This window comes from Rhineura floridana, chromosome 4 (assembly GCF_030035675.1).
Source record: "Rhineura floridana isolate rRhiFlo1 chromosome 4, rRhiFlo1.hap2, whole genome shotgun sequence".
Taxonomy (NCBI): Eukaryota; Metazoa; Chordata; class Lepidosauria; order Squamata; family Rhineuridae; genus Rhineura; species Rhineura floridana.
In genome coordinates this window covers 139,920,358-139,944,932 of record NC_084483.1, presented here as the reverse complement: position 1 = coordinate 139,944,932, position 24,575 = coordinate 139,920,358, and the positions used below count along the sequence as shown (strand labels likewise).

The following is a 24,575-nucleotide window of genomic DNA, read 5'->3' as shown; positions in this document are numbered from 1 at the left end:
ACAGCCTAATCATCAAAGTATTCCATGCCAAGTGAAATCAAGTACTCATGACTGCATAGACATTACTTAATTGAAAACATAACATCTTAAAGAATTATGGTTTCTGTCAATCAGAGTCCAGATCTGTATGTTTACTCTAGTAGACTTATACTAATGATATTAATCTATGGTCATTCAGAGTCTATTGAGATTTTCATTGTACTCTGCAGAAAACATGCGCAATACAAATCCAACATGCACAATACAACCCAATTTTTCTAGAAACAGAAATCCTAGCACTCACCAAGCTCCATAATCTTAAAAAGATATGTACAATGACATATAACCAGACCAAATTTGCTTATCAATTTCTCATGTATGGAAATATGTGCAAGAAAATATTTACCACTACGCAACTAAAATACTGACTGCTAAAACATGTTTAAAGAGAGCCAGTGTGGTGTAGTGGTTAAGGTGTTGGACTACGACCTGGGAGTCCAGGGTTCGAATCCCCACAAAGCCATTAAGCTCACTGGGTGACCTTGGGCCAATCACTGCCTCTCAGCCTCAGAGGGAGGCAATGGTAAACCGCCTCTGAATACCGCTTACTATTAAAACCCTAGTCAGAAACAAGTTGAAGGGAATCCAAAGTTTAAAGCCTGGTTTATAGCCTGGCCCTGAATTGTTTGCATGTGATCAAAAATAAATGTCTCAGAATGTTCTATAGTTATCTGGCTAGTCTAAATTAAATTAAATGCAAGACAAAGTTTAGTGTGGGATGAGCATCTAAGGGAAGCACATTTGTTGGAATTGCGTTTTAATGTTTTAAAAACTTTTTTTTTAAAAGCTATTTTTAAAGCTTTTTAAAAATGTTTTTAAAGATTTTTAAATATATATATTTTAAAGTCTGTTTTTATGATGTTTTAAAGTGTTTTTAGTGTTTTTGTTTGATGCGCTGGGCTTCTACTGGGAGGAAGGGCGAGACATACATCTAATAAATAATAAATAAATAAATTTAAAGACAATTTAGCAGCAGGACCCAAGATGTTCAACCTTTTTTGAAAAACATTACATTTTTAGCCCTGGAAACTCTGTGTTTGCCTACATAATCCTTCCAATGCGACTCTTCACTTGCTTCATAATATATGCATTTTAATATACATTAGCTTTGACACAATACTAAAGAATCATCCCTGATTCTGTTAAAAGTGGATTAATCCAAATTAGAGAATTAAATGTGTTGTTTACTAAAAAAATCTTCATTGCTTCTTTTCTTCTTCTTTTGTCGTAAATGCCTGCCTAAAATGCATTTATACAAATTTCCATGCCACCTATTCTTCATTATTTGTATTTATTTATTTATTATTTATTATTTGATTTATATCCTGCCCTTTCTCCCAGCAGGAGCCCAGGGCGGCAAACAAAAACGCTAAAAACACATCATAAAAAGACCTTAAAATACATTAAAACAAAACGACGTTAAAAACATTTTTAAAAAAGCTTAAAAAACACATTTTTTTTAAAAAAAGGGTTAAAAACATACTATTAAAGAAAACATATTAAAAGCAATTCTAACACAGACACAGACTTTTTCTTAGGTAAGGGTCCAGAAATGCCTATATCTCACAACAATTCATCTCTATATTTCTATATTTATCTCTATATTTCATAGTCTATCTCTTTGTTCATATGGGTGTAAACTCCTTGGAATATGATAGATATCATGTCACTATCTCATATTGACTAAAGTGGTAACATTTTACAGATGTATTTCCATTGATCCTACCTTTGTGAATAAGCTCAGGTTGCTGTTTTCAGTTGGTCAATCCTGTTGTATCCTCCTTAGGCCTTTGCACTTCTCTTTGACAGAGAGAGAAGTCTGGCAACTTACTGAAGTCATGAACTCTTCATGACACATTGTATACCATAAAGATCCACCACAGAACATGGCACCAATTTAGAGGAGTTCAGCAGAGTGCAAGAGGAAGGAGACTGGAGCAACTGGTGATGGTCCCAGATATTTTCTTTCACACCATGGATCATGGGGAGGATCTAGAGAAAAGAACACAAAGAAAAGGGCTTTTTCAGGAATGAAAATAATAGAGAAAAGAGAAAAAGCTATTTATATTGTATTTTGTTAAAAAAGTTCAAACCAGCTTTAACTGTAAAAATCACTTGGATATTGAGGGAAGCAACAGTGTGGTCTTCAGATACCTTCTGAACTGGAATAGTCAAATGTAATAATGCACATACTTACTAATCTTTCAAAATCAATTGCAACCCCTGCCAAATGAATACTGTACTGTTTTGAAGAAGCTTTTAATCAATTTTTTTTATTCCAGCCAATAGGTTTTGTAGTTCCCTGTTCTCCACTCCTAAGACTTTGAGTGCCTTTTTCCCAACAAAGGCTTATATCTGGAAAACAAATTACTATGCTCCAAGTTTGGAAATACTTGAATTGTATCTGTTTTAATACATCTAATTACTATCATCATTAAGGATGGTGGAACAACTGCTCTTTTTTTTTATAACGGCAGTTCTTCAAAAAACACAATCCATTTTTTGTTAACTCAAATTATTTATAGATAAGTTTTTCAAGAACTTTTCTTAAAGGATCTTAAAACCAGACAAGTCATTCCTAACACTCTAATTCAATACATCAAAGAAAACCGACAGGTTAGGGAGCCCCCCAGATGTTGAACTACAACTCCCATCAGCACAGCCAACAGTCAGAGATTGTGGGAGTTAGTCCAACAACTATATCTTTCAAATGTGAAATAATAAACATACTCTTGTCTTCATTGTTGTTGTTGTTATGTGCCTTCAGGTCGATTACGACTTACGGCGACCCTATGAGTCAGCAACCTCCAGTAGCATTTGTTATAAACCACCCTGTTCAGATCATGTAAATTCAGATCTGTGACTTCCTTTATGGAATCAATCCATCTCTTATTTGGTCTTCCTCTTTTTCTACTCCCTTCTGTTTTCCCCAGCATTATTGCCTTTTCTAGTGAATCATGTCTTCTCATGATGTGTCCAAAGTATGATAACCTCAGTTTTATCATTTTAGCTTCTAGTGATACTTCTGGTTTAATATGTTCTAACACCCAATTTTCTTTTTCGCAGTCCATGGTATTCGCAAAGCTCTCCTCCAACACCACATTTCAAATGAGTTGATTTTTCTCTTATCCACTTTTTTCACTGTCCAACTTTCACATCCATACATAGAGATCGGAAATACCATGGTCTGAATGACTTTAGTGTTCAATTATACATCTTTGTTGTATTCATTATCTCATGCCCATTGCTCAGTTACTACCCTACTACCAAGAGAGAAAATAATATAGAAGAAATAAGATTAATATATGTCCTTGCATCCTCATATCCTAAGGAAAACAAGTGTTTGGCCTGAAGTAAAGTTCCTGGTGGCAGCATTACTCAGTATGAGATGGAAAGTGTTGCTTGCTGAGGTAAAGACCTGGTTAAAACAGGAGGGTATTGCCATTAAAAGAAAAGAACAGGGATGCCACAGTGCCATTGGTAAGAATCTCGAACACAGCCATTGTTAATCTTTGCTGGATGTTCCAGCAATGTTATGGCAGATAAAAGACCATCCAATAGTATATTACCTGTGTAGCCATTAGGAAGAAAGAAGTGTAATTTTTTTCACATGATATACTTTTATGAAATCTTATTTTGAATAACTATGGCACCAAAACAATGGAGATCAGAATGCTAATATTTACCAGGAAATTAGATCTAACTGACAACAAATCTTTGTATACATTCCAGTAAAAACTAGCTTGTGTGGATTTGGTCACAAGGCTCTGAAAATGTTTCTTCCTAGTGTTTTACTTGGAAATAAGATTTCATACCATATGTATAACATTTTAATCTACAGTGTTTTTATGCAAATTTCTCTCAAAACTGTTGTAGGATAATCACTAATATTATATTATGTTCCCATCTGGAGAGATATCTTCTTGAGCATGGATGTGAACCTAGGTGTGCTAAGTTATTATTCCACACCAGCAGCAACACACAGTACTGTGATATTAGATGTGGCAGGTATATCAAACTACAAGATGCATGATACAACATTTCACCACAATAGGCTTCTAGTAAAAGGGCAGTCAAATGGAAGATGCACATTTAATAACCTCTTGGTGAATTTGGTACAGCAAAAGTATTGAGAGACCTGGGTGTAAGGAAGAATTAAAGTGAGAAAGGAACAGGTGCTTGGACAAGTGTTTATCCATTCCACACTGCTGAAATGTTTGTTTGTTGAGATTATGATGGGAGTAGGGCCTTCTACACTTTTCTCAGGATTAAGTGATTGATTACAACATCTTTAGAAAATGAAAGATAACTTCAGATGGCTCCACTGAGCACGAGCCTTCCTGCAAGGAAAGCTGAGGGATGATGTCCTTCTGAACCCAAAGACTGGACTTAAGTAAGCAATATTCTCCAGAACAACACTTACAAAATCATGTAACCACGTATGCGGAGAACCACTTATGCCACCTTGAGCTCCTTGGAGAAAAGGTGGGAAATAAATAAATAAATAAATAAATAATGTCAGAGTTTACTTGTATTTACATTAACACACACACAGGAATACCTTTTGTTTGGGATCCCCCCCCACAACTGGATTGATGCACAAGAAGGGGGCAAGCAAGTTTGTGTTTCTTAATCGTGTTAACTGGGGAATGATATAAAACTGGAGTTTGTTGTTCCAAAGAGGGGGGGAGGAAAAAATTCTACTGGGTGTCAGCTCCCACAAAACTTTTTTGCCACTACACTTCTCTCCAGACTACTGTGGCACCCTACTTTTTCCTCCTGGTACCTATTTTTCTCCTCCAAGTCTCCCAGATTGCTTCCCTCTCCCTCCTATCCTCTGGGATGCTTTACTGTCTCTTCAGCTGCTCAGGTGCTGTGAAAAGCTCATACAGCTAAAAGGAAACAGAAAAGAGTTCTTCTAACTTCTTCCTTAATCTCTATATACTTTTCAAGGGGGGAAAGACAACCACCCTCATCACCTCATGAACAAGAGGGCTCTGTGTGTGTGTGTGTGTGTGTGTGTGTGTGTGTGAGAGAGAGAGAGAGAGAGAGAGAGAGAGAGAGAGAGAGAGAGAGAGAGAGAGAAGAGCTCAGAGGCTTTGTGGGCACCAGGGGAAACCCACTGGTCCTATAGGCACCACTTCGGTTATCCCAGTGGTACACTATAGTGAAATTACAAGTTCATCAGTAAATATTTAAAAAGCTGCTTACATATTTGTTATTTTTCAGTAAAATACCACTACTTCTCACACAACAAAAATCACTGCGGAATATTCATGTTACTATTGGCAGATAGTGATTGTTTCCATGCGGATTTAGATACTCTAATAGAAATTTCTCTCCTAAGTAGAAGAACAAAATGTATAAAACCAAAAGGAATTCAAGCAGGGACACCATTTGAGGTGGAAGGTGGGAGTCCCCTGCCCAGTGTTTCATACCATGCAAGTATGCCTCAGGACCAGCAAAGCTGTTGTTTATTTTGCTAATACAGGGCCATATTACTGAAGCAGACAGCAGATAATTTTGAAGTAAAAATTTAGTTCAGTTTACTTTTCTGTATGTCAAACAATTCAGCTGTAGCTGTTACTGTGAGAAAAAACTTCGATTCCAGCCGCACTTTCTCAGTGCTTGCTTGCTTTACCCACTCTTTTTTGTCTGGGCAATTTGCACAGGTTTAACAAGCTAACATTAAAATTAAATAATAAGATAGACCTATAAACTAGATAGGTTTAGAAAAAGAAAAATATTTTATTTAAAAAGGGATAAAACCTGCCTACCTAGTCCTGAGTTGGTAAGTTAGTTAACATTATTATGAGGTATAAAAATGACATGAAATCATAATAAATGGATCTAACACTCAGTACATTATTACTATTTAACATGTGGACATCACCAAATGGTCAATATAGGAATCAAATTGATTATATAATTGGTAGCAGAAGATGGAGAAGTTCCATACTTTATGTGAAAACAAGACCAGGAGCAGACTGTGGTACAGATCATGAACTGGTCATATCAAAAATCAAAATAAAGCTAAAGAACAACAACAAAGCAATCATAGTGCCAAAATACAATTTAAATAACATCCCAAAAGGATATAAAGATCAAATAAGGAACAGGTTTGAGGCTTTAAACTTAGTTGATAGAGAACCAGAAGAACTATGGAGTGAAGTCAGAGACATTATCAGGGAAGAATGCAAAAAGACAATACCTCTAGTTAAAAAGAAAGAAAGACCCCAATGGATGACTTATGAAACCCTTAAAATGGTTAAAAAAAGAAGGAAAGCAAAAGCAAAAGGAGATAGAAACATGGTCAGAATTTCAAATGCAAGAATGCAAGATGATAAGGGAGTCAAAGGTGTACTAAAGAACGATAAGGAGATTGCAGAGAAGCTAAATGAATTCTTTGCATCTGTCTTCACAGTGGAAGATATAGGGCAGATCCCTGAACCTGAACTAACATTTGCAGGAAGGGATTCTGAGGAACTAAGACAAATAGTGGTAACGAGAGAGGAAGTTCTAAGCTTAATGGACAATATAAAAACTGACAAATCACCGGGCCCGGATGGCATCCACCCGAGAGTTCTCAAAGAACTCAAAGGTGAAATTGCTGATCTGCTAACTAAAATATGTAACTTGTCCCTCGGGTCCTCCTCCGTGCCTGAGGACTGGAAAGTGGCAAATGTAACGCCAATCTTCAAAAAGGGATCCAGAGGGGATCCCGGAAATTACAGGCCAGTTAGCTTAACTTCTGTCCCTGGAAAACTGGTAGAAAGTATGATTAAAGCTAGATTAACTAAACACATAGAAGAACAAGCCTTGCTGAAGCAGAGCCAGCATGGCTTCTGCAAGGGAAAGTCCTGTCTCAGTAACCTATTAGAATTCTTTGAGAGTGTCAACAAGCATATAGATAGAGGTGATCCAGTGGACATAGTGTACTTAGACTTTCAAAAAGCGTTTGACAAGGTACCTCACCAAAGGCTTCTGAGGAAGCTTAGCAATCATGGAATAAGAGGAGAGGTCCTCTTGTGGATAAGGAATTGGTTAAGAAGCAGAAAGCAGAGAGTAGGAATAAACAGACAGTTCTCCCAATGGAGGGCTATAGAAAGTGGAGTCCCTCAAGGATCGGTATTGGGACCTGTACTTTTCAACTTGTTCATTAATGACCTAGAATTAGGAGTGAGCAGTGAAGTGGCCAAGTTTGCTGACGACACTAAATTGTTCAGGGTTGTTAAAACAAAAAGGGATTGCGAAGAGCTCCAAAAAGATCTCTCCAAACTGAGTGAATGGGCGGAAAAATGGCAAATGCAATTCAATATAAACAAGTGTAAAATTATGCATATTGGAGCAAAAAATCTTAATTTCACATATACGCTCATGGGGTCTGAACTGGCGGTGACCGACCAGGAGAGAGACCTCGGGGTTGTGGTGGACAGCACGATGAAAATGTCGACCCAGTGTGCGGCAGCTGTGAAAAAGGCAAATTCCATGCTAGGGATAATTAGGAAAGGTATTGAAAATAAAACAGCCGATATCATAATGCCGTTGTATAAATCTATGGTGCGGCCGCATTTGAAATACTGTGTACAGTTCTGGTCGCCTCATCTCAGAAAGGATATTATAGAGTTGGAAAAGGTTCAGAAGAGGGCAACCAGAATGATCAAGGGGATGGAGCGACTCCCTTACGAGGAAAGGTTGCAGCATTTGGGGCTTTTTAGTTTAGAGAAAAGGCGGGTCAGAGGAGACATGATAGAAGTGTATAAAATTATGCATGGCATTGAGAAAGTGGATAGAGAAAAGTTCTTCTCCCTCTCTCATAATACTAGAACTCGTGGACATTCAAAGAAGCTGAATGTTGGAAGATTCAGGACAGACAAAAGGAAGTACTTCTTTACTCAGCGCATAGTTAAACTATGGAATTTGCTCCCACAAGATGCAGTAATGGCCACCAGCTTGGATGGTTTTAAAAGAAGATTAGACAAATTCATGGAGGACAGGGCTATCAATGGCTACTAGCCATGATGGCTGTGCTCTGCCACCCTAGTCAGAGGCATCAAGCTTCTGAAAACCAGTTGCCGGAAGCCTCAGGAGGGGAGAGTGTTCTTGCACTCGGGTCCTGCTTGCGGGCTTCCCCCAGGCACCTGGTAGGCCACTGTGAAAACAGGATGCTGGACTAGATGGGCCACTGGCCTGATCCAGCAGGCTCTTCTTATGTTCTTATGTTCTTATGTTAATACAGCGACTAGTACGTAGGGACGAAGATAACTATTACAATAGTTATTCTTTGGAAGTAGAAGAGGACAACAAAAAGGGAAGAACAAGAGCCCTATTCCAAAAGATTAGAGAAATTAAAGGGACATTCAAACCAAGAGTAGGGATGCTGAATAATCAACAGGGGAACACACTGACTGACCGAGATGAAATAAAAGGAAGGTGGAAGCAATACACTGAAGAACTCTATAAAAGAGATGACAGGATGACAGATTCATTCACGGAGGAACTGTAAGATGAAGAACCAGAAATTTTAGAATGTGAGGTGAAAGCTGCTCTGAAAATACTTGAAAGAAACAAATCACGAGGAACAGATGGCATACCAATAGAGTTGCTACAACCTACTGAGACTGAATCTGTCCAAATTTTGATAAAAATTGTCAAGAAATATGGAAAATTAAACAATGGTTCACAGACTGGAAGCGTTCAATATATATCCCAAATCCAAACAAAGGGGATCCCAGGGAATGCAGCAATTATTGAATGATTGCCTTAATATCCCAAGTAAGTAAAGTAACGCTCAAGATTCTACAACAAAGGCTCTTATCATATATGGAGTGATAACGCCAGATGTCCAAGCTGGATTTAGAAAGGGAAGGGGTGCCAGAGATCATATCACAAACATATGTTGGATAATGGAATGGACCAAGGAATTTCAGAAGAGAACCACTCTGTGCTTTATAGATTACAGCAAAGCCTTTGATTGTGTAGATCATGAGAAACTATGGAATGCTTTCAAAGAAATGGGGGTGCCACAGCATCTGATTGTCCTGATGTGCAGCCTGTACTCTGGACAAGAGGCTACTGTAAGGACAGAAATATCAGTAATTTAAGATATGCAGACGATTCCATACTACTAGCAGAAACCAGTAATGATTTGAAACGAATGCTGTTGAAAATTAAAGAGGAAAGCACACAAGCAGGACTACAGCTGAATGTCAAAAGGGCTAAAGTAATGACAACAGAAGATGTATGTAACTTTAAGGTTGACAATGAGGACATTGAACTTGTCAAGGATTATCAATACTTCTGCACAGTCATTAACCAAAATGGAGACAACAGTCAAGAAATCAGAAGAAGGCTAGGACTGGGGAGGGCAGCTATAAGAGAACTAGAAAAGGTCCTCAAATGCAAAGATGTATCACTGAACACTAAAGTCAAGATCTTTCAGACCATGGTATTCACGATCTCTATATATGGATGTGAACGTTGGACAGTGAAAAAAGTGCATAAGAGAATAATAATAATAATAATAAAATTTTATTTATTAGTCGCCCATCTGTCCGACTTAACGGACACTCTGGGCGACGTACACAATATAAAATACAATATCAACATATTCATAACAATCACAGTATTAATATCATATCATCTAAAAAACCATCCTACACTGATACAGGATAAAACCTAACCCACCCCAGAGATCCCATAGGCCTGCCTGAAAAGCCAGGTTTTTAAGGCGCGGCGAAAAACCATCAGGGAGGGGGCATGCCGAAGGTCAAAGGGAAGTAAGTTCCAGAGGGTGGGGGCCACGATCGAAAAAGCCCTCTCCCTGGTCCGCACCAGCCTAGCTGTTTTCACCGGTGGGACCGAGAGAAGGTCTTGTGAGGCTGATCTCGTTTGGCGGCATATTTGGTGATACTGGAGGCGTTCCTTCAGATAAACTGGGCCAGAACCGTATAGGGTTGAATTGGGCCCGGTATACAACTGGCAGCCAGTGTAACTGAATCAGCACTGGGGTGATATGGTCCCGGCGACGGGTCTGCTGAATTAAGCGTGCCGCCGCATTTTGTACCAGCTGCAGTTTCCGGACCGTCTTCAAGGGTAACCCCACGTAGAGCGCATTACAGTAGTCTAATTGAGAGGAGACCAGGGCATGTATTACTCGTGGGAGCAGATGTATAGGAAGATAGGGTCGCAGCCTCTGTACCAGATGAAGTTGGTACCAGGCTGCCCGGCTCACTGCAGAAATCTGCGCCTCCATAGACAGCTGGGAGTCCAAAATGACCCCGAGACTGCGGACCTGGTCCTTCAGGGGCAATCTCACCCCATTAAGCACCAGGTCTAAATTTCCCAACCTTCTCTTATCCCCCACCAGCAACACCTCGGTTTTGTCGGGGTTCAGCTTCAGCCTGTTCTCTCCCATCCATCCACTTACGGACTCCAGGCAATTGGACAAGGTTTCCACAGCCAACTCTGGTGAGGATTTAAATGAGAGATAGAGCTGCGTGTCATCCGCATATTGGTGACACTGCAGCCCAAAACTCCTGATGATAGCTCCCAGCGGTTTCATATAAATGTTGAATAGCATGGGGGAGAGGATAGAACCCTGTGGCACACCACAGTTGAGGGGCCAACGATCTGAAACCTCATCCCCCAATGCTACCCGTTGATATCTACTGGAGAGATAGGAACGGAACCACCGTAAAACAGTGCCTCCTATTCCCAGTCCCTCCAGGCGACTCAACAAGATACCGTGGTCGACGGTATCAAAAGCCGCTGAGAGGTCCAGGAGGACGAGGAAAGTATGTTCTCCCCTATCCAATGCCCTCCTCATATCATCCACCAGAGCGACCAAGGCTGTTTCAGTTCCGTGTCCAGTCCTGAAGCCCGATTGGAAAGGATCTAAATAATCTGCTTCCTCCAAGTGTGTCTGTAGCTGTTTAGCCACCACACGTTCAATCACCTTGCCCAAGAATGGTAAATTGGAGACTGGGCGGAAGTTGTTTAAGTCTTGGGGATCCAAGGAGGGTTTTTTCAGAATAGGTCTTATCACTGCCTCCTTGAAGGCTAATGGCATTGCACCCTCCTCCAAGAACGCATTTACCATTGCCTTAATCCCTTTGCCCAGTCTCTCTTTACAGCTCATAACGAGCCATGAAGGGCAAGGATCAAGTAAGCAAGTGGTTGGTTTCACAGTAGAGAGCACCTTGTCCACTTCATCAGAAAGAAGAGGCTGAAACCGACCCCAGCAAACCGGCCTGCAACTGGCCACCTCTGGACCACTACTTGTAGCCACGACGTACGGAATCTTGCCCTTTAGGCGCTCGATTTTATCGGCAAAGTGTTTTACAAATGTGTCACAGGAGGCTTTTGAGTGTTCCATAGGTTCCTGCGCAACTGGACCGACCAGGCTTCGGACCACCTGGAACAACCTCCTGGGACAACACTCCGCCAACGCAATAGAGGCAGCAAAGAATTGCCTCTTTGCTGCCTTTGTTGCCTGCTGGTAGGCCGCTATTGCTGCTCTAACCAGTGTTCGATCGCCTTCAGCGCACGACTTCTGCCATCGGCACTCTAGTCGTCTCACTTCCTGTCTCAGACTGCGTAGCCGTGGTGTATACCAGGGTGCAGTCTGAGTTCTATTAAGGGGGAGAGGACGTTTCGGTGCCACCCGGTCTATTGCCCTAGTGATCTCCCTGTTCCACTCCATCACCAGGGTTTCGACCGGGTGTCCTTCAGTTAGCTCCAAATCACCCAGCGCATTCAGGAATCCTTTGGGCTCCATCAGGCGTCTGGGGCGGACCATCCTAATAGGTCCTTGTCCCCTGCAGAGGGTATGCGGCAATGAGAGATCCAGTTTCACCAGGTAGTGGTCTGACCATGACACAGGGCTAGAAGAGACAGTCCCCATTTTCAGATCACTTCCCTCCTCTCCCGAGACAAACACAAGGTCAATGGTATGGCCGGCTACATGGGTGGGACCCATATTACTTGGGTGCAGTTCCCATGAAGTCATGGTTTCAATGAAATCCTGAGAGCTCCAGTGAGAGTGGCCTCGGCATGCACGTTGAAATCCCCCAAAACCAATAAGTTCGGGGTAAACAACTGCACAGCTGAGACCACCTCGAGTACCTCGGTCAGGGAGACTGTTGTGCAGCGGGGTGGGCGGTACACAAGCAGAATTCCTAAACTGCCCTTTGGTCCCAACCTCCAGTACATACAATCAACAAACTTGGTCTCGTGGAGAGGAGGTCTGGCGAAAACCAAGGACTCCCGATAGATAATTGCCACTCCCCCTCCCCGCCTACCAATCCTCGGCTGCTGTGCATATTGGAAACCAGCTGGACACATGGCCTCAAGTATAGGAGCCGAGGCCTCATCTAGCCAGGTCTCCGTGATGCACACCAGGTCTGCGTTCTCATCCAGGATAAGATCGTGGATGAGCAATGTTTTCTGAACTACAGACCTGGTGTTACACAACAGCAGTTGAAGGTTGGATGGAGTCTTACATCCCCCAGTTATCTTCTGGTTTTGGGCAGGCCCGGAACAAGGGATGGGTACAATACATCTATCCCTTGTTCCCCTAACCTGGCGTGGCCTGCCACCTGCGCCCTTCCAGTATCTGCCACCAAGCCTCATAATGCCGTGGCTCCCCACACTATTCCCCTCCGACTTACACATGTTCCCCTCCCCGTCTGCCGATCAGGCAGGCCCCCCACCCCTAAAATTAAATTAAAATCAACTCATTTGAAATGTGGTGTTAGAGAGCTTTGCGGATACCATGGACCGCAAAAAAGACCAATAATCGGGTGTTAGAACAAATTAAACCAGAACTATCACTAGAAGCTAAAATGATGAAACTGAGGTTATCATACTTTGGACACATCATGAGAAGACATGATTCACTAGAAAAGGCAATAATGCTGGGGAAAACAGAAGGGAGTAGAAAAAGAAGAAGGCCAAACAAGAGATGGATTGATTCCATAAAGGAAGCCACAGACCTGAACTTACAAGATCTGGTGATTTATAACAGATGCTATTGGAGGTTGCTGATTCATAGGGCTGCCATAAGTTGTAATCAACTTGAAGGCACATAACAACAACAACAACAAATACTGCTGCAACCCCCAAACCTCTCCCCTTTAATGAAATTTGAAATAGTACCACTGAGTACATGTGGAAGAGTGAGAGTTATTTAAAAACCGAATTATTTAATCTGTCTTTTTGCCCAGATAATTTTCATTAATAAGTCTGATATCACTCTTGACATTTTGGATCCCAATTTTGTTGATAGAAGCATACCATAATGTTGTTGGCTGCCTGTGATATTTCTTGTTTTGGGCCCTTTCAAGATCTCCAAGCTCAAAGAAAATGTGTAGAAACTGGGAAGTTAGAAGATGCCACCCACAAGACAAGGGTCCAGCTGGTAACAATAAGAATGAAAATGCTGATGTATGTGGGGAAATGTGCAAGCTCATAGGCCCCCCAGCCCCTTCAAGTACCCACTGATTGGCACTCACATGGGCTTAGAGACCTTGGGGAAGGTCAAAGCCATTTCATTTCTTCATTATTTCCACTGAGATTCAAGTAGGGTTGCCATATTTCCCGGTTAACCAGGTTTTACCCGGATTCTTTGCATGCCACCTGGCACCCGTTAAGCTCCTTAGGTGGCCCAGATTCTCAGGTTTAATTAAAAAAATGTTTCTAGGTGGTCCGGTTCTCAAGATATACATAAAAACATCAGCCACCCCCCCGACTGTTAAATCTTTCTTTAAACAGTACTGTATAGCACTTCGTAGCTCTAACCCCGCCCATTCAGGATTGCAGCCAATCAGTGAAGCCAGGGTTGTGTTTCAGTTTGGTTGACCTGAGGCAGTGTCTAGAAAACCTCATTGCAAGGCCAGAAAATGGTGGTTTCCCCCGTTTATCTGAAAATCTCATAAATTGGGTAAGTATATACATTTCAGTTTTTTTTCCTCTTGTGTGCAGGAGTCAGATCCTGGGCAGTGTTTTGAAAACCTTCCCAATACTTGCTTTTGTAAAAGCAATGCTAATCCCATATGCCCAGAGTAAATCCCATTGAATTCAATAGGACTTACTTTTGAGTAGACATGGTTATGAATGTGCTGAAAATCAATGGGACTTTGGAGTGAATGTAAAAAAGAATTGTGTTTGTGTTCTAACTCTTTCTGTCCCCTTCTCCAGTCCTATTTTAAAGCTAGTAGGCAGGGCTTACTTAGGTATTACAGTTTTTATTCTGTAGGAAACTAATACTGATTTTTAAAAAAACTAATACTGATTTTTCTGCAATGACCAACTGGTTTGACAATAAACTGTTATATGGGCTGTATGTATTTATACATCTGCAGTGTGTGTGTGTGTGTGTGTGGAGTCTTATGATTCAGAATTTTGGGTTGTGTGAATGAAGTTGCTTATCACTTGAGGTTGCATTTCTGTCCCTGTTTGAGTAAGCCCCACTGCATACACTGGGACTTGCTTCTGAATAAATAAACTTAGGATTGCACTATAAATATCTTTACAGTTTGTGTAAATAATAAATATATTTGATAGTCATGCTTATATACATATTTCTTCATTTATCATATTTTTGGTTAGGAATCCTGACTGGTTGTGAGATGCTTAGTTTTCTGCCTTACTCATAGGAATCTTGTTGTGGTTGGTATGGTATTGCATTTAAGAAATCATGGTACGAAATGGCCTGAATCAGTATAAGGCAGATTCCTTGGTTCCTAAAAGTGGGAAGAGACTCAGGGGCCACAGTGACTCCAACATTTATTTATTTTTATTTACAACATTTATGTACCACTTTATTGTAAAAAAATCTCAAAGTGGTTTACAGAAAGAATTAAAACAATAAAATTATTGGCAAAAGCTCTGTGCCTGGAGTCCGTGAGTGGATGGATGGGAAGGAATAGGCTGAAACTGAACCCCGACAAGACCGAGGTACTACTCGTGGGGGACAAGAGAAGGTTGGGAACTGTTGACCTGAAGTTCAATGGGGTGAGTCTACCCCTGAAGGACCAGGTCCGTAGCCTCAGGGTTGTACTTGATTCTAAGCTGTCCATGGAGGCTCAGATTTCGGCAGTGAGCCGGGCAGCGTGGTATCAACTACACCTTATACGTAGGCTGCAACCCTACCTTCCTGTTCATCAGCTCCCACTGGTAGTACATGCCCTGGTCACCTCTCGATTAGATTACTGTAATGCGCTCTACGTGGGGTTACCCTTGAAAACGGTCCGGAAACTACAACTTATGCGACGGCTCGACTACTTAAAAACAGTCGTCGCCGGGACCACATCACGCCAGTGTTGTTCGATCTACACTGGCTTCCAGTTGTTTTCCGGGCCCAATTCAAGGTGTTGGTATTAACCTTTAAATCCCTATACGGTCTCGGCCCAGTTTATCTAAAGGAGCGCCTACAACGCCACCAATTATGCCGCCTGACAAGATCGGCCACACAAGGCCTTCTCTTAATCCCGCCAACCAAATCAGCTAAGTTGGCGGGAACTAGAGAGAGGGCCTTTTCAGTGGCGGCCCCCACCCTCTGGAACTCCCTCCCACAAGATCTTCGGCACGCCTCTTCCCTGAATATGTTCCGCAAGGCCTTAAAGACCTGGCTTTTTCAACAGGCTTTTGGGACTTCTGGGGAGGCTTAATGTTCTTATGATCGAAATGCCTCCTACCCTGTATTGTTGTTATCATAATTTATAATTTATATTGTTATATTGTATTTTATTGTATTGTATTTTGCTGTATTTTACTATATGTACGTCGCCTAGAGTGGCCATTGGCCAGATAGGCGACTCATAAATTAAATTTTATTATTATTATTATTATTACAGCCATAGAAGCAACAGCAGCATATGCAAGATAATAAACTCCCATTAGTGATAAGAGCAAGAATTTATAATTATTATTTTAATTAAAACAAGAGGCTTATCAATACTTTGAAGAGGACCAGATATTTATTTTCTTTCTGAGCCCAGGACTGGGTCTTTCATGATGCCCGGTGGCGGGGCGGGGAGCAGGAGAGTAGTTGATAAGACAGACATCCTGGCATTGGTAATCTAATTAGCAAGGTATGTGTGGGGTTGTTGCACACTTCCAGGCCCAGGTTCATTTTGAGTATGGAGGTGGAACCTGTGTAGATGTGGTTGATCAAAGGGAGAAGAAATTTTGAGTTAAGCAAAGCTCTGCTTTTATAAAACCTAAGAAACATACAGATACTTTGAATGTCTGCATGCCTACACCAGTGGAATACTGGAGGAACTTGTAAAACTTGCTGCAACAGTATTTAGAACTGAGCATGTGGTATGAAAGACTCCTTTTCCTAACATTTTGGCTTCTTGTTTTTCTCCACCCACCACATCTTTGAAATATATCATATATGGTTAACTGTACTGCTGCCCTGACTTACTTTATGTTTGTTGCTATTTTGTGTTTTTATTATGTTTTTATATTGATTGTGTATTTTTATTGTTTTTATTATATTTGTAAGCTGTGCTGAGCTCTGTTTTTAACAGCAGAAGGGCAGGATATAAATCCTCTTAATCAATAAATATTCCATAGTGTTGGAAACTAGAGTCTAGGCATTTAAGACTGAAAATGTTGCTTTAAAAAAAAAGATTTCTCACATCTTTCCCCAATTTTTGGTGGTAATTCCTAGGCACAAAAACAAAACAACTGGACAATCCAAATATTAATATGCAAATAATTTGCATAATATGCAAATTAGCCTGCCTGGATTTGTGGAACTGGAATATGGCAACCCTAGATTCAAGGCACTTGACCTGGGCTATAAAACTGGATCCATTAAATGGAATACTTTCCCCCACTCCCATTCCAGTGACTATTTTATTCACACTACTTTGAAGAAAATGTTATTTAATAATGCTTAAGAGAGGGCTAGAATTTACTGGCCACAATTTGCTTAAGTTAATTGAGGGCACTGTGGTATATAGGTGTCAATTACCAGTTATAAATATAATTTGTGTAGCTAAGGAGGGGTGGGAGGCTCACTATCACAGTCAGAACTCTCTGCAGCTACTGAACTAACAAAATGGCTTTTCCAAAACTTTTTACTGTTTCTGAACAATACACTCTAAACTGCTTAATAAGTGTAGGGGGGGGTTGCCAACCAGTTGTATGCAATAGCTTCTGCCTCCATTCTGAGTATAGAGGATATACTTATGATGACTTCACAACACCTTTCTCACACTGAACACTTCTAAGATAGTGCTGAAGGAGATCCCATGGCAGCAGAGCCACCACTTCCTGAACCCTATTGGTTCAATCCAGCCAGAGAATAATTGGAGTGTCAGCTTTTTAATTGGAGGGGTGTGTGTCTATATTTTCCTATTTTTCCTGGTGCTGGTGACATAACACTGGCAGCACATGTACTCCTGCTGAACTTTCTGGAGGTTTACTGGTAGCTGCTCTAGGGGCATGTGATGGGTCTCCTCACTGCCAGTTGAGTGACACTTACACCATATCCTAAGAACCTTCAGCAGGCCTTTGACTAGCTTTAGCATTGCAATCTAAATCACTTTTTAAACAATTATGACATCATAAGATCTTCAGGACTGTGCTGGCCAAATTGTGTCACTCCCATTACTTAGAAGATGGTAGACACTAATGTGTCATTCCTCTCCAAATCTAGCAATTCTCAAATGAAAATCCACTAATAAGTCCACTACTCAAGAAAACTACTAATACTATATTATGCCACTTATATAAAACAAAATTAGCTTGTATAGTAGAGTGGTCTGTGTTTAGGAACAGTGTTTCACCAGAATTATATATATATTATTGGAATGTGAGCACTGCAGGCAATTAGATGTGTCTAGCATAAATTTATTTTTATAATCTGAGTGTGAGTCTTTGCATATTGCTGAAACCTAAGAATGTTTACTGTAAATGGGGGGAATAGGATTGTTATCAAGTATCTCATCACTGATATTTTTGGATAAAGCATCCAAACACTCAATGAAACTCATTTTTCAAGCAGCATTGAGAAAACAGCATATTAAATGCTAAACAACTTTCTTTATTACTTGGAAATAATTGTAGACTAAGACAATCTCCAGTAGAAGCTGTAACACATTGCAATCTAAACACGCTATCAAATTGAAACGCAGAACAAAATGTTGGCTGACTGACCTTCATCATGAAGGACATTTGTTTTGGGTGAATAAATCATTCTACAAAACAGCAAATGAAAACAATACAAGCAACATAGGAAAGGCACTTGTAGAGAAACAATCCTGGTTGCATTCACACACTTGCCAGTTTTTAGGGCTCTGTGACTGTCTGTCTTTTAACCACAGATTCAACATGTTGATCACAACTTGTACAATAAGAGATAAAAGCCCCCCCCCTGCCTTTCACACTGATGCCTAGTAAGTGGGGATAGATAGCTCTGAGGTCTCATGAGGCTTCACAGCACTTGGCACTTGAAGATTGCACAAGAATGTAGCCCTGCATATTTCAATAGTCAGAGATTGGGCCTCTATAAGATTGCCCTTGCTTTTTGGAGCTTTTGCTGGGGACAGTCAGGTAGCACAATCCACCCATTAGACATTTTCTGGTGACAGGTGTGGACTCAACTGGTCAACCTTAATAGAGGCCAGGAAGGAATCTTTCTTACCTGCTTTCTTACCTGCTTGAATTTAGCTAGTAGCTGGCATGTTTTGCATTTTTGAAGCACCTCTTTGTCACATAAATTGGTTTAAGATGCCTGTTTTTATTGGCAGATTCTTTATATTGATTCTTAGCTATTTTTTCCTATAATTTATCACATTATCTTTGGCTGTAGGAACAGTGCAGACATGAAAAATCACCAAGAGGGATTCCTATTGAAATGGGGCATGGCATGAACCTTACAATGCTCAAAGCTTCCTGCCATCCACGGTAATGAGGCCTGAGGATGATCAGGGTTAGACACAATAGGAATCTACCAGTGTATAGATTCACACCAGCCAGTAGTGGAGTAGTGGCTGAGTGCCAGAAAAGAATCTGGGAGACCAGAGTTTAAATCCCCACTCAGCCATGAAGTTCACTGGGTGACTTTGGGCCAGTCACTGTTTCTCAGCCTAACCTACCTCACAGGGGTGTTGTGAGAGAAAAATGGGGAGGGGAAAATGTATGCCGCCGTGAGCACCATGGAAGAAAGGTGGGATAGAAATAAAATAAAAAACAAAAAAGTATCTGATGACCCTCTCTCCTTTAAAGGAATGGAACATTGTTTGAAGGTTTTGCTTCAGAAGGGGTGATTCAGCTGGCTAGTCCATACAAGACCCACTTGGATAGCCTGGACTGGGAAGTTAAAGGAATAGCTAGATGACCTTGAATCTCCTCCACACTGCCCATGTTGGTTTTGAAGCCTTAATGTTCCTCAGTAAAGTGGTGGCCTTTTCAATCCCAGTGCCTAATGCTTGCCTTTTCATTGTTGGCAGTGCATGTTGTTTTGACACTCACTGATACATAGAGATGGAACTACAGATTAACTTAATTTCATTTTAAAAGCATGAATCTTTCAGTACATCTTATGCCTAGTTCAAAGCCTATTTGTTTAGTGAGAAAAGCAACACAAAAGCCCTTTAAAATGAAATTATTTTTTTTAAAAGTTACATGATGCCAAAAAAGGGCAAGAGGAGTACACAGTTTTCAACATCTTAATTGGTAGGGGATGGGGTTCTTGATTTTTTTTCTTAAAGTAAAGATGTTATAAAGTTCTTTGTCCATTATTTCAGACATACAAATGAGCCAAATGCTATTAACCTCCCATATCCACAGATGTCAGTGGAAATTTCAATGTGATCCAGGTTATGGAGAAATACATTTGTTTTCACTTAAATTAGTTTTAGCTTATGCAGCATTACACCTTAATGACAGTTGTTTAATTTCTTTTGTACAGTTGATAAAGTCCTTTCTTTCTATAAGAAGGGGAAAATGACAATTTTTATTACATTAATGTAGAAAAGAAACGATCAAATATGAGCACCATTCGAGCAATTAATCAGTGAAGGCTAAAGTGCTTAGAATATCAGGTGGAAACTACAAAACTACAAAGGACAAGCATTATGTTATAGAGAAAAGGGTCAAAATCAGTTACATCAATAAGAATAAGTAACCCTTTCTTATCTTTTGAAATTGTACAAGTTTGCCTGTTAAGGTAAAAGAAATGGAGGGGGGGAGTTACAACAATGAATCATTCTGATTTAATCACAAGTGGTGATGGTGGGCTCTCTAACACTGGCGGCATTCAAGAGGCAGCTGGACAGCCATCTGTTGGGTATGCTTTATCTGGAATTCCTGCATTGAGCAGGAGGTTAGACTTGATGGCCTTATAGGCCCCTTCTAACTCTACCATTCTATAATTCTATGATTCAAGAGTTCTTTGGCTAGTGGACCCCTCCCACCAACAGACATCAGCACACTATGGATCTGTAAACATCTGCCAAGACATCCAACTATTAAGCAACATCACAGAGCATTGTATGTGTAGCTGGAGAAGCCAAATGTACTTGATTTTGGAAAGGACCATAGGTAGGCTGGAGAAAAAAGTATCTACAATACCAATGGCCAAATTCTTCATGGGGTGGGTAGGAGGCCTTGCTGGGACAAGCTAGGTTCTGGAGACCATTAGCAGCATTGTCACTCTCCTCTGCCCCCACAGCTTGGCTGGGAAGAGGCCAATTCCTCAGGTTGATGAATGTTGTACCAGCCCCCTCCTACCAGGGCAAAAAGGAGAGAGAAATATTTCTCTTTGCTAAGATTTTAAGTTACTTATAAAGAATTTCCTGCCCCATCTTTTAAAATGAACAAGAGACATCTTTCATATGGCTCAAGGAAGTGAGCGGCAAACAGAACAACTGTTTGGTAGCTACAAGTCAGCTGATACCCAGAATAAATTTTCAAATTCTTCCACTTTCACACATGAAAGTAGTGGGAAGAACTCATCTAAAAAAAACACAACTCACCTCAAAACACATTTGTGGTTTTTTTCTAATTGTTCTGGCGATGGGGGGGGGGCTCAAACATACTGCAAGAACACTTGCAAAATCAAAATAGATGAATCTCCCACCTCTTGGAAATAGTTGGAAGAAAACGTGTGTTCTGTGGGTTGGCAGGCTAAGGATGAGGTTGGATATGACCTGTGGCATGAAGGACATGTACACACATAGTCTCTGAAACACACGGGGGTTGTTTTTCCCTAGAGTGCTTTTGTACAAAGGGCATTGCAATTGTACACACCTTCCCACCATAACATTTGCTAAAGTAGAAGCTGCTATCCTGCATTTGTAGACACCGGTAGGTCAGTTTATCAACTATAAGGCATTGGTGTTCTCTGCTCCCCTCCCCTCATTCAGTGTTTCCATACCCAGAGTGCTGCCAGAAAAGGCATAATGCCCTGCTGCAGCTGTGCATGTGCAGTTTCACCAACCTTTTTATTTTATTTTTTGCAAGTCTTTCAAAAGACAGGGTATGGAAAGAAAGGGGCTGGAAACAGGTATTGATATACTGATACACAGTTTGTCCCCTGCTTTTCCATCTCTCGAGCCATATGCTCAAATAGTCAAAATTGGGGTAGCTGCTTCTAAGCTGTTCTTGAATCTTTTCGTCCTCCCAAATATCAAGAAGATCAGGGATTTATTGTGTTTTCCATGGAGTGCCTCTTCCCTGTCCATTTCCTGATATACCATTGTCCGCCATTGCAAAAGCAGCACCCTCAGCTTTACTGGAAAAAGAAGGGAAAAGGTACCTTCCAGGCAAATGAAGGGGAGTGGCACAGCCCTGCAACCTCAGAAAGTCTGGGCCAAAAGGAGGTCACCTGAGGAAGCACTCTTGGTGTACACGTTCAGGGAGAAAGCGCTTGAGAAGTGCATTTTCATGACAAAACGGATTATCACAGTTTCAGCAAAAACGCCTTAGAGCAATGCATAGTGTGGGACAGGGATGACATGGGGATAACATCGTATGTACAGCATCCCAAAAATGAGCCTACATTGGGCACTGAATGCACATTAACACCAAGACCTGCCCTATGTTGTTCTGCTAGTAAAAGCAAAAGCAAGTGCTGCATGTGATCATCAAAACAGAAAGGATCCTACGACTAATTGCTTTGTTTTTCACTTGTGCTCACATCAGCTGTCCTCTTTCTAAATATTTTCAATGACTGTGTTGGATTTATACATCCTAATTTAATTGTGTTTCTTTATTTGCAAGTACTTAGCACGGAACAGATAAACAGCCTTCTCATTTTGTAATTTTGAACCTACTAGTTAATCATAGATATGCATGTAATTCTGCCTCTTCTTTCATCTTAAACAACAGTGTGATTGCAGCCAAGGAAAACAAACAGTAACAATAAATGATTGAATGTTTTCATAGTTTACGTATTTTGGCAAAGAAGTTAATTAAATGTTTTCAGAATGTGAAATACTATCAGTGTGATCATGGGGGAGATCTTGGATTATTTCACTGAGGACATGACAGAACTCTTTTCAGATCAAAAGAATATATTTATGGAATCCAATAAAACCACTTTTGATGGTTAAAATGATGATTTGATCCAAACAAGTTAGAGCTCTTCTTTTGACAAGTGGCTGGGGTTTACACAAGTACTGCCTTATCTTTTTGGCAACTGTGTTACAAGACAAGTTAAAGTATGAAATGGCACTACTCTAATGCGTACTACAGTACATATTTATTCCCCACTCCTGGAACTTTGATATGTTTCTCTTTCTGGTCAAGTGCATCAGGATACCACGAGAGAGACAAACAGTCCAGGTCTTAACTGGGGTGATAAATTCTAGCCCCACTTTATAAGCATGGGGTGCTGCTTTGGGGCAGCACAGGCACAGAGGGATGCAACAGTTGGCTGGGCCAGGGAAGTGATAAATGCCTCTTTACGAGAGGGAGTGGTCCCTGGTTGTCTAAAGGAGGCAGCAGTAAGACCACTCCTGAAAAAACCTTCCTTGGACCCAGAAAATTTCAACAGCTACAGACCAGTAGCGAATGTTCCATTCCTGGGCAAGATCTTGGAACGAGTGGTTGCTAGCCAACTCCAGGCGCTATTGGATGAAACTGATTATCAGGATCCATTTCAATTGGGTTTCAGGCCCGGTTTTGTCACTGAGACAGCCTTGGTCGCCCTGTATGATGACCTATGTCAGGAGAGGGACAGAGGGAGTGTAACTCTGCTGATTCTCCTTGATCTCTCAGCAGCTTTTGATACCATCGACCATGGTATCCTTCTGGAGAGGCTGGCAGAGTTGGGAATTGGAGGTACTGCTTGGCAGTGGTTCCGCTCCTACTTGGCAGGTTGTCTCCAGAAGGTAGTGCTTGGGGAACATTGCTCGACACCGTGGGATCTCCAATGTGGAGTCCCGCAGGGGTCAGTTCTGTCTCCCATGCTTTTTAACATCTACATGAAGCCGTTGGGTGCCGTCATCAGGAGTTTTGGAGTGCGTTGTCATCAGTACGCTGATGACACGCAGCTCTACTTCTCCTTTTCATCCTCTTCAGGTGAGGCTGTCAATGTGCTGAACCGTTGCCTGGCCGCAATAATGGATTGGATGGGAGCTAACAAACTGAGGCTCAATCCAGACAAGACTGAGATGCTGCTTGTGGATGGTTTCTCTGACCAGGTGGTGGATACCTACCCTGTCCTGGATGGGGTTACACTCCCCCTAAAGGAGTGGGTTCGTAGTCTGGGAGTTTTTTTAGATCCTTCCCTGTCACTTGAGGCTCAAGTGGCCTCGGTGGCTCGGAACGCGTTCTACCAACTTCGGATGGTAGCCCAGCTACGTCCCTACCTGAGCAGAGAGGACCTTACATCAGTTGTACATGCTCTGGTAACCTTGCGATTAGACTACTGCAATGCGCTCTACGTTGGGCTGCCTTTGAAGACAGTTCGGAAGCTACAGCTTGTCCAAAATGCAGCGGCCAGAGTAATAACGAGGACCAAGTGGTCGGAACACATAACACCTGTTCTGGCTCGCTTACATTGGCTGTCAATATGCTTCTGGGCCAGATTCAAAGTGTTGGTTTTAACCTATAAAGCCCTATACGGCGCGGGACCACAATACCTGTTGGAACGCCTCTCCCGATATGAACCTGCCCGGACACTGCGCTCTGCATCGAAGGCCCTCCTCCGAGTCCCGACTCATAGAGAGGATCGGAGGGTGATGACGAGAACTAGGGCCTTCTCAGTGGTGGCCCCCGAACTCTGGAATAGTCTCCCCGTTGAGGTGCGTACGGCGCCGACGCTGCTGTCTTTTTGGCACCAGCTTAAGACCTGCCTCTTTTCTATGGTGTTTTAATTTAAATTTTAAAATATTATGTAATCTGATTTGTTGCACTTTATATGTTTTTGTAATATTTATTATGCACTTTTTATGTGATGTATTTTGTATTTTCTGTTGTACACCGCCCAGAGAGCTATTGCTAGTCGGGCGGTATAAAAATTTAATAAATAAATAAATAATAAATAAATAAACCTCCTGACCACGCTCCAG

The 24,575-nt window shown here is 41.3% G+C and overlaps 1 protein-coding gene across 2 annotated transcripts in view; it reads right to left on the bottom strand.

The window, feature by feature from the left end:
- Positions 1–24,575, bottom strand: part of CHRM3 (cholinergic receptor muscarinic 3) — a 418,667-nt gene that overhangs the window by 126,805 nt on the left and 267,287 nt on the right. For both annotated transcript variants that reach the window (XM_061626389.1, XM_061626390.1), the window contains one exon: positions 1,766–2,031. The gene's annotated coding sequence lies outside the window, so the exon portion shown is untranslated. The remainder of the gene's footprint in view (positions 1–1,765; positions 2,032–24,575) is intronic.